We start from the raw sequence: 9,611 nt of genomic DNA, 5'->3' as shown, positions 1-9,611 counted from the left end.
GAAATTGACCTGAGTGTATGTGTCTTTGTGTCACATAAAGGTGTATAAATATATATGTATGATAAAATGTCATTATAATTCAGAAGTAAGTGAGCAGAAGACATATTGAACACCTAGGTGCTTGCTTCCTTGTATTTTCTTTGAACAGAATGCCAATAAAAATGAAAATATAAATCTATGCAAAAGTCAGACACCCATTATTCTTGGAAGCAGAATATCCCAGAACTTCAAAATAATTGTGACTAAAAAGGGAGAATGCATGATGGTCTGGCACATGCTCTGTCACACTTCCAATGCTAGCAAGCAAAGATATACCAAAAGATGCAACACATACAGTGGAAAGAATGGGCTTAACATTGGTTTAAAACTATCAGCAGGGGCAGGGATTTAGCTCAGTGATGCTGTGCTTGCCTTGCAAGTGCAAGGGCATGAGTTCAATCCCTGGTAAAAAAAAATCAAAATAAAACAAACTTTAGCTAAAAAGATTAGTCTCTAAACTGCCATAACTATGTCCAGAAAGATAAAAGGAAGGTCTTCAGTATAAGGAAGGGAATCCAACAAAATGTCCAATTTTAAAACTACATGTTTTCTTTCATATATGGAAACTTAAGAGAAGGAACAAAGGAAGAAGGGTAGGAATGAGGAAAGAAAGAAAGAAGGAAATAAAGAAAGAAAGGAATACAAAGAAAAAGAGTTGACTTTAAATAAGAATAGTGGTTATCAGTAAAAAACAAATGGTTGGATATGGTCAATGCAACACTATATGCATGTATAGAATTATCACAGTGAATGGCATTAATATGCAAAATTGATGTGCTAATTAATGGCATAGAAAGGGATAATGATTATTATCATTAAAGTGCAGGCTTTGGAACATACAACTTCTGGAGGAAAGTAAGGCAAAATGGATGGGAGAAGCATTCTTGACTATTTGGAAAGGATGTGGGAAACACTAACTCAAATTTGAGAAGACATTACCTCTCCCTAAGCTAATATATAAATTCAATTTCAAAATCCTACAAAGATTTTATGGACTCAGGTATTTTGATAGCAAAATTTATATAAAAATATATTGAAGAATGGATAGGAAATAGTGGTAAAATAAAACCCATGAGAGGGAGTTATGATGCACTATGGTGCTATTGCAAGAATAGACAAATTCCCAGGGGAATAGAACAGAAGACTTAGAAATAAAAATAAGTGCATATGGAAATTTGTATATGATAATGGTGGAATGTAAAAAAATCACTGGAATAAAAAATACATGTTTAATACATGGTGCTGTGGTAACTATGACATTTGGAAAAAGTTACAGGAGACCACATAACACACCAGATAGAAGAATAAACTTAAAATGGCTTAAGGATTTAAATAAGTTCAAAACCATACAGATTCACCCAATTGCCCATCAGTTGGAGACTGGATAAAGAAGATGTGGTTTTTCTATAAAATGGAATATTACTCAGCCACAAAGAATGAGAAATTAGAGTCATTCATTGGAAAATGGATGCATATTGAGGATCTACTCCTAAGTGAAATAAATAAGTCACACATGTAAATACCGAATAGTTTCTCTGGTGTGAAAAACTATAATTGTACATAAGATCTTAACGGTATAATTGACAATGTGAAATAGGAAGAAAAGGGCTAAAGGTGTAGGGGAAGTGGGGAGGCTAGGGGAAAGGAAATAAGGGAAAAGAAAAAGCCTGAGAAAATGAAAAAATGGGAATAAATTTTTGTAAATAGGGAAGGGAAGAGGAGGTGAAGGGAGGACAGGGGTAAGGGAAAAAATGAGAACCAAGACCTGTCATGTAAAGGTACAAGATCCCAATGATGAATGTAACTGTACTGTAAACCTAAAAAGTACCAATAAACTCAATGAGGGAAAAAAAAGAAAGAAATGTGGCAGAACTCTTCTTAAACCTTAGCATAGGGAAAGGCTTTCCATCTGTGACTCAAATTCCAGAGAAAATGAAAGAAAAGAGTAAGAAATTTGACCACAAGACAATAAACAAAATTATTACAAAATATAAATCATAAATAAATCAAAAGGCATCTGATAAACTGGAATAATACATTGGAAGCACATATATCAGACAAGTGAATAATATTCTGAATTTACAGAAAATTCAAATATTGAAGGACAAAGAAAAAATCCAGTAGAAAAATGGGCAAGAACGATAGACGATCCACACAAAAACTAAAAAAAAAAAGGAAAGAAAAGAAAAACAATCCTCAATATCTGATGCATTAAAATTTGGTGAGGATTCAACAAATTTATATGAAAACAACACTGAGATACCATTGCTATTGTAACACGTAAGAAAAATATTAGCAGGAGAACATGTTCTGCTAGTGAGGCTGTGGGGAAAGTCACTCTCATAAACTGCTGGTAGAAATAAAAAGTAGAACAAAGAGAGTGACAGGTAATGGTGCCTGCCACCTAAGATGGTCAGGCAAGCAGTCTGGCAGGCAGGAGGGTGGCAGAGCTGGGTCCCCAGAACCCTTCTGGCTTCAGCTTTCCCCAGGCAGTGGGGCTCTGATCACCATGAACAGGCATGTGGTGGCAGCAGTGGACTGTGAGGTCACTGGTGGGCCTGGCTGGTGGCTGGTGGGCAGCCAGAGACTCCCTCAGGCATGCTCCCTTCAGTATAATGTGGAGATCTTGGACAGGGTCACATGGTATATGGTGTAAACAACTTATACCACAGCTGCTACAATTTCTAGGCAGACGTCAATTTCGGTGATATCAAAAAATGGAACCAGAGATCACAAAGCCAAGAGATGGGAAACGGACATAGACAGAAGTGCCACTTTTCCCAGCAGAATGAATTAAGGCCATTGTGAAAAATGTCACATGTACTGTCCATTTATGGTAGCAGTGAGTGGAAACCTGACAGAGACAGACATTAAGATTTACTTCAAAAATGTAGAAAGGGACCAGCACTTAATGTTTGATATTCCCCTTGGAGTAATTAGTAGAGTTCACATGACTGCAGCATGGAGCCATGGGACAGTTCTTGTGATATGAATATGATATACAGGGATATGAGGAACTTGTGACTTGCTTATAAATAGGAAGAATGGCCCCAAAACATGCAACATTTGAAAGCTTCAATAAACATGTATTACCTCTTTCCAAAGGGCAGGCACTATTTGAATTTAAACTATAAAGAAAAATGTTAAATTAATAGCTGTAAAGTTTATGATCCAGTAGCTGAATACAGGCAACATGGTTTGCCAAATGAGAGTTGACAAATATCCAAAATAAATAGTAACTATGTCTTCTGGGACACTCACCTTCCTGTGGCTTGTGCCAACCAGTGTAAGAGATAGCGACCTATTAAAAGTGGCAGGCTTTTGAGTAAATTGCAGAGTCCCTGTGTTCTCATGGATTCATCCAGAAAGTCAGAAAAAAGTCATCCCCTGTAGCCAGTGACTGGTGGGCCCCAATAATAAATGCTGCAAAGAAGACGAAAGATACTTGCAAAAATGATGGTTGCTAATGCACACACAAACTTAACAACTCTGATGCCTGACAAAGCAATGTTGCAGATACTAGCAAGACACCAGGTGGAGGATGTGAAAGTGAAATTGCTTACTTAAATGCAGAACTTGTGTTCTTGGAGATTCACACTGTTCTCGTGAGGAGAAAGTCACCACAAAAATTTTAAAAAATTGTGTTTCCTGCCATTGATGAGGCACAGTGGCTGTCAGTATGGACTCCACACACTGGCTGGAATATATAAGGATGCTTTTCACTGGGGCGGAAATTGCTGGTACAATAGAACCTGGGAAAACGTTCCCTGATGGTGCATATGCAGTGATGGTTGCTACCAAACAGCTCAGCTCATTTCTCTGGTGATACCGACGTTGGACAATTATTACCGGAGCATTAAAGGATTCTAAGCTCTCATAGAAATGGAGTGGATAAACTTCAGACATAGGTTTGTAATGTGAGTGGCCATGGTGATGAAAACTATGCAGATATTGAGAGATCACCTACATTTCTTCAGTTTATCGATCATGTTTGGCATAGGACAAGACAGCATCCTACAGTTTTTTAGTTTAATAAACTGTTCTTGACTACAACTTTGAATCATTTTTATAGGTGTCTCTTTGGGACTTTTTATGCAACTGTGAACGAGAGTGAATCAAAGAGAATATAACTTTTATGGTCTTATATCAATAGCCAACTAGATGAATTTTCTAAACCTTTCTTTGTGAATTATGAAAACCATACCTTATACACTGTTGCTAGTCTGAGTCATTTGGAGTTATAGGAAAGCTATTATGTATAATGGAATCCGTGGATGAGACCACAGAGCCCACTTCAACAGAATCTCAGGGAGCAGCTGGCCATGAGGGATGAGCTGCAGAAGCAGGGAGAGGACCTGTAGTGGGAGGTGGCCATTTGTGCTGTCTAACCCTCAACCAAGTTTGGTTCCTTGCAGCTGTTGCATTCAGCCACTCCTGTCCACACTTTGGTCTTACAGGCAAGGGCAGCCAGTGGCTTGGGTCATCCTGCAGCATATGATTTAACCTCTTAGCAGTAGGTTCAGGGACCATTCATGTGGCTAGGTGACAGCTCTCACTATAGACAAGTGTTTTTGTTTTTTGTGAACAGCCTGCTCCACCTCCTCTTGTCCAGGTGGCTTGGGAGAAATTAGAGTGAATGCCCTGTAGTACTAAGGCTTGAGAAAATTTCATGTCATTTCTTTCTGAATTCAGTTCTTTGTTAGAAAAAAGCCGTGTTCACTTAAGGGCCATATTGCCAGCTCTGTGTTTTTTTTCAGCTGATTGCCACAAATTGAAGACTACTTTGTTGTTGGTGGTGTTTTTTTTGTTTGTTTGTTTTTTTTTGTTTGTTTGTTTTTTTTTTTTGTACCAGGGATCAAACTTGGGACCTTGTGCTTGTGAGGCAGGTGGCAGAACCACTGAGCTAAATACCCGGGCCTGAAGACTACTTTTAAATGAAATGTATGGAGCAAAAACAGACCATTGTCATTTAGTCTTCAATTATCTTCATACAAGGTGTCCTTGTGTACTAACTACTGTTGTATACATTTAAAGTATTTTTTAAAAGAGAAATGTCATTATTGACTTTCCTATGTCCTTTTTATCCTTAGAATCATCTCTAGAGGAAGTATCTGCTTAACTATACTATGTGAGAAAGTCTTTCTCAATGCACTTCTTGCTAATTTTTGTGTGGTACATTTGAAATGAGATTTTGGACGTGGTCACTTCAATGGCAATGTGTTATTGTCCTCAACCTCACTATGTTACTTGCCTCTTGACATGGCCCTGGCCATTGATGGGGAGAGCACTAACCAAGTATGCTCAGTGTTCTGGCTCTGCTGCAGGTAGCCTGAGGACTCAGGCCATTGTGTGCGGGTGCTGTGACCTCCAACATTGCCTGTCAGTTGCTCATAGACCATTGGACCTTGCATGCTACTGCCTCTTTGAGAAGGCCAGTCATCTATACCAAAGCAAGGCAGCTATCATCTCTCCTCTGCCTGGGTAGAATATTATTTCTCATTTGGTCACAGGCCCTTCCTCCTTCTGTTACTCACATAAGGGCCTGCCCCTCTTCTAAAGCAGCCACTGTGTCCTGGTTGATTGGAGAAAACCTAGCATGCATTTCCCTTGGCTTTCCCTTCTAAGAGTCAGCCTTTAATGGCAGAGCAGAGACCCCATGGTTTTGCACCTTTGCTCAGTGATTTGGGGTTCTGTGATGCCATCAGTCCTTGCAGGAATGAATTTATGATGGACTCCTAGCTCCTCGCTGAGAAATGCCCACTCCTGTCCTGCCCCATGCTGGACCCATTTCTGCAAGTTACCAGATTCAGAAGGTTGGTTTGCCCTCAGAGTCAGAGGTGAAGCTCATAGATAGGGTCACCCACAGGATATATGCATTTCAGCTTCCTCAGGTTGGATCAGATTGGTGTGTGCCACACAGTCTTACACACTGACCCTACCTTTGAAAATATATTTGTAAAAAAAGTTTTATATGGTCAAATACACAGAAAATAGGTTTTTTTGTCAACTTTGAATCTTCTGCTACTTACAAAAAACTACTCTTCCGTAAAATACCAGAAATATTTACTCAAGATACTTTGATAACCCAAAATCAGTTCTTTATTATCATCTGGGGATTTGTCTCTGGATCATACACTAAGTGATAACTACTGATTTATGCCTACAACATATCCCAAAGCTTATTCATGAATGGATAAACTATTATTCATTGTTACATTGATTTTAATTGGACATTTACCAATTTTTTTCTGGAAATATTATTTAATCTGCAAGTTTCACTAGGATTGTTGAACATACTATATATTGGTTAATGCCTCAACAGTCCTGAAAAGCCAAGTACTGCTCCTTGGCAAGGTCAGCCAGCCTGGCATGGGTGGGGTTTGCCCTGTGCACCCTAGCCTGTGTGTGGCCATTGTTTCTGTAGGATGATCCCTAGAAATGTCCATGTGGTTTTAAAGAAGCGCAACAGAGCACTGCCTTTTCCATGTTCCTAGCACAGATCTGTTTGAAAAACAACTGTAAGTAGTTTTTCTTTTTAATCTGAACAGTTCTCTATTGTTTGTTTTATTTAAGTATAATAGAAGAGAAAACCTAAACTGTTAAAGTTTTTAAAACTTATACAATATTTTATTTGTCTCATCTGAATGTTCAGATTTTAAAAATACTTGTACAATATTCTATCTGCCACATCTGATGCATTGTATTTAGATTTATAATTAAAATTATAATACATTTGCTCCCTTAACAACAGAAACAATGCTTCCATAGAAAAATTTAGAAATGCCTAACAAATCTAAATATGTTCTTAATTTTTGGTCCAATAATTTCACTATTTGGAATATATCATGAAAATGCATTTCCACCATTGGAAAATATTTGTACCCATGGATATTCACTGAAGTATTGTTTATGATTTCAGAATGTTACAAACCCATATATAGGTGAGTGGTTGAGAAACTATAGTACAGCCATATAATGGTTTTTGATGCAGCTGTAAATGAAAATCTCTATGAAACAGTAGGAAGTGATATCTAGGAATGATGTTAAATAAAAAATACAGAATAAAATGAAGTATGCAGAGTATGGTATCTTTTATGAAAGTAAGGCACATAAAATATGTATTTTCTCATTGTACAAAACAAATATGGGTAAGATTAACCCAGATAGTGGAATAATGGGAAAGAAATAGAAAAAAAGCAGAAATAGGTCATCAGAAATCAGAATCAGGGTAGAAGAGATGAAAAAGAGTAACACTTCTCTGATTATGTTTCTGTATACCTCTGACTCCTTGAATCATAGTCATGTTTCACATACCTAAAACATAAATGCATTTGGCCTTCTGTACCTGCAGGTCCTGTATTCATGGATTCAACCAACCAGTGATAGAAAATATTTGGGAAAACATTGCATTGATACTGAAAATTTATTGACATTTTTCTTGTCATTATCCCTAAACAATGTAGCATGACTATTTACATAGCATTTGGATGATTGTACTAGGTATTATAAGTAATCCATAAGTAATTTAAAGTATATGGAAGCATGTATGTTATGTGCAGATGTAACTCTATTTAATATAGGGAACTTGAGCATCCATGAAGTTTAAGTAGAAAATTTATATTGGGGGGGGGCTGGAACCAGTCCCCTGTGGAGGCCATGGGAGGCTGTATACAATTTAAGATAAATGAAGATACAGGGGATGAGGTACATCAAAATCAAATACAAACATCAATAAATTAAATGAGCCATATTAGAAAAGGAATATGTTAACCACGTTGAGGAAGTGAGGAAGAAAATATCTAAGCTAAGAAACTGTGGAAAGCAGATTTTAAGTCTTTTCTCTAAGGCTAAAGATGCAATGAATGATACACAAATACAACCTGATAAATCTGTTTCTAACAAGAGTATTTGTTAGCAATTATGAAACTACTTCACACATACACCCTCAAGGAATGAACAAGAAAGCAAATATAACATAGGTTTTTTTTTTAAGCCAGTTAGAGTGATACTTTCTGTGTGCTTCTGACTCTCAGTGTCTACACATTTAGCTCGAAACAGAAATGAGAGTAAATGTTTCTTTTAGCACAAATATATTTCCCACCTCTGTCTCTAAAGAGGACTTATCATTAATGAAATCTCATTGATAACAAACACATATGTGAAGATACTGGATTAAAAATGTAAGTCTTCAAGAAAAGCAAACAGGACTCCTTGCAACAGTGATTTGAATCCATGGTCCTGGTGGGAAAGAAAAACATAAGATGAACATGAATATCTTATAGTGCAAGAAGTTAAGGAAGTGTACAGAGAAGGATAAGGTCATACTGAAAGACCACAGAACCATTGACAGAAACTCCCTATGGCCAAATCTAGAACAGTTCAAGGAACAAAATAATGCTGTGACTTGATTATAACTCAGTCTAACAATTACTTATGAATCCACACTGATAGATTTAAATTGAACAAATAAATAAACGGAGACAAAATAACTCTTCCTTAACAAAAAGTTGCAATTACTAACTTATAAAAATTAATTTTATTGGTACACTTAATGTATACAATATAATGACATTCATTGTTGGAAATTTGTACCTTTACATAAACCATCTTGGTTCTTATCTTTTCGCCATTCCCCTATCCTCCCTTCAACCCCTTCCTCCCACCCTATCTATAGATTTTGTTTCCATTATTTTTCATTTTCTGATATTAATTCCATTCCCTTCTTTCCTTTCCCTATCCCTCCTATTTCCCCTTCCCCTTTGTCCCTTTTCTTCCTATTTCACATTATCTATTAATCATTTTAGTCCTTATATACACTTTCAGTTCTCACACTAGAGAATCTATTCGGTATTTACACATGAATGTCCAATTTATATAATTTAAGAGTATTGCCTCAATTTGCATCCAGTTAGCTACTAATGTTTCCAATTTATCATTTTTTATGGCTGAGTAGTATTCCATTTTATTAAAAAATGCATTTTCTTTATCCAGTCTCCACTTGATGGGCAGTTAGACTGTTTCCATGTTTTAGCTATTACAAACCATGCTTCTATAAACATGGGTGCACATATATTGCTGTGGTATGATTATTTTGATTATTTTGGGGAGATACCCAGCAGTCTATTTCTGTGCTGGGTCAAATGAGACCTCTAATCCCAGTTCTTTGAGGTGTTTCCCTACTGATTTTCACAGTCGTTGCACCAGTCTACAGTCCCACCAACAGTGGAAAAGGGTTCCTTTTTCTCCACAGCCATGCCAACTTTTGTTGTTGGTTGATTTCATGATAGCAACCATTCTTTCTGGGGTGAGGTGGGATCTCAGCATTTTTTGTTGTTGTTGTTGTTGTTGTTTGAATCTATCCAATGACCAGTGATGTTTAGCATTTTTTCATATGTCTATTTGCTATTTCTACTTCTTGTCTAAGAAATGTCTGTTCACTTCAGATGCCCATTTTTAGATCGGATCTTACAATATGGGAAGTCTGATTTTTAAGTTCTTTATATATTCTACATAGTAAACCTTTGAGGGACAGTTGGTGAAAAATTTTTCCCACATTGTGGGTTGTTTCTTCA

At 36.9% G+C, this 9,611-nt stretch overlaps 1 pseudogene; it reads left to right on the top strand.

The window, feature by feature from the left end:
• Positions 1–2,558: 2,558 nt before the first annotated feature.
• LOC104865972 lies at positions 2,559–4,400 on the top strand (annotated as a pseudogene).
• Positions 4,401–9,611: the final 5,211 nt, after the last annotated feature.

This window comes from Fukomys damarensis, unplaced genomic scaffold (assembly GCF_012274545.1).
Source record: "Fukomys damarensis isolate Sample0158 unplaced genomic scaffold, DMR_v1.0_HiC HiC_scaffold_39, whole genome shotgun sequence".
NCBI lineage: Eukaryota > Metazoa > Chordata > Mammalia > Rodentia > Bathyergidae > Fukomys > Fukomys damarensis.
The sequence above is the reverse complement of the archived record's forward strand: the minus strand, read 5'-3'. Positions and strand labels throughout refer to the sequence as shown.